Here is a 1866-nt window from a genome sequence, read left to right as displayed (position 1 = left end):
TCGCTGCCGCGGAGCGCTCCGAGTAGTTGGACCGTTCCGTATCACCTGTCCTTCGTGGAGAAATTTATGAAGAAAAACACCTTTGACCACAAGTCCATCAGGAAGTGGTCAGTACGTAGTGTCCTTGAGACCCTTCGGGAAAAGGAGAGGGCAGATTCTGTCGAGCGGTTCCCTGAGCAGATTGTCAAAGCCATTTGGCAGAATGCCTCATCGCCAGAACCTTCCAACAAGCACCAAGACATACCTTGGCTGGTGGTGAGAAGGGCTCTGCCTGTGAGATCCTTTATGCACGCCCAGACTCTCAGCCGCACCGCACGCTGCCCTCGAAGCGGCTGCGGGGGTGGGGGGGTGGGAACGAGACTGTCACACACCTCCTTCTGGAATGTGCCGACGCAGAAGAAGTCTGGAGAGGAATGCAGTGGTGTATGTCAAGGTTCGTCCCGAGCAGCGCCGTGACGCGGGACTCCGTGCTCTACGGCCTGTTCCCCGGGACGCACACCGAGACGAACATCAACTGTGCCTGGAGGATCATCAACTCGGTGAAGGACGCTCTCTGGGTGGTCCAAAACCTGTTGATCTTCCAGCTGAAGGAGTTGCCCCCGACTGAGTGTTGCTGACTGGCACATTCCAAGGTCCAGGACTACGTGTTGAGGGACGCGCTGAAGCTTGGGGCAGCTGCCGCCAAGGCGCGGTGGGGAAAGACCACCGTGTAACATCTGCCTGCGTAAGCACAGGGGTCCGACGCACTAACGGGACTCCGCTGACCCCCCCTGCTAAATATGTGAATCGTAATCGTACAGACTTGTATCTCTGAATGATTACTCTGTCTCTGTGTGCCAAGAAATGGAATGTTTACGTATGTATGGCATGACCAATTGTACAGATCATCAAAATATATTATGAATAAAATATATTTTTGAAATAAAAAATTAATTTTTACTTGTTCACAGGATGAGGGTGTCACGAGGTGGACCAGCATTTATTACCCATCCATAATTTCCCAGAAGGCAGTAGATAGTCAACATGGCCATGTTTTGGGGACATTTCACCTAATTCAACGGGCAGGTTTCTCAGGGGCTGGGGTTCCTTCCTGGTCTTAATGTACCTGTTCTCCATAACCTGCAGAGGTGGTGGGGCTGTGCCAGTAAAGTCAGGGCAGAGATACACAAGTGTCCTTCCCACATCTCCTCTTCGTCCACCATTCAAGATTGCTAATTGAGGGTCAAAGAGCCCAGTGCAAATCCAGTGCCATAGGAACTAACGTTATTGAGATTTTGAAGACGTAACAAAGTGGATTCATGAGGTCAGAGCAGAAGATGTGATCCATATGAACTTCAGTAAGGCGTTCGACAAGGTTCCTCATGGAACACTGGTTAGCATGCTTAGATCACATGGAATACAGAGAGAACTAGCCATTTGGATACAGAACTGGCTCAAATGTTGAAGACAGAGGGTGGTAATGGAGGGCTGCTTTTCAGATTGGAGGCCTGTGATCAGTGAAGTGCCACAAGGATCAGTGCTGGGTCTGCTGCTTTCCATCATTTATATAAATGATTTGGATGTGAGCATAAGAGGTAAAGTTAGTAAGTTTGCAGATGACAGAGAAGAGGGTTACCTCTGAGTACAACAGGATCTTGATCAGATGGGCCTTGGCTGAGGAGTGGCAGATGGAGTTTAATTTAGATAAATGGGAGGTGCTGCATTTTGGAAAGGCAAAGCAGGGCAAGACTTATACACTTAATGGTCAGGTCCTGGGGAGTGTTGTTGAACAAAGAGACCTTGGAGTGCAGGTTCATAGTTCTGTGAAAGTAGAGTCAAAAGTAGATAGGATCATGAAAAAGGCACTTAGTATGCTTTCATTTATTG

This window comes from Chiloscyllium plagiosum, unplaced genomic scaffold (genome assembly GCF_004010195.1).
Source record: "Chiloscyllium plagiosum isolate BGI_BamShark_2017 unplaced genomic scaffold, ASM401019v2 scaf_25856, whole genome shotgun sequence".
Lineage (NCBI taxonomy): Eukaryota > Metazoa > Chordata > Chondrichthyes > Orectolobiformes > Hemiscylliidae > Chiloscyllium > Chiloscyllium plagiosum.
This window is presented reverse-complemented; position numbering follows the sequence as displayed.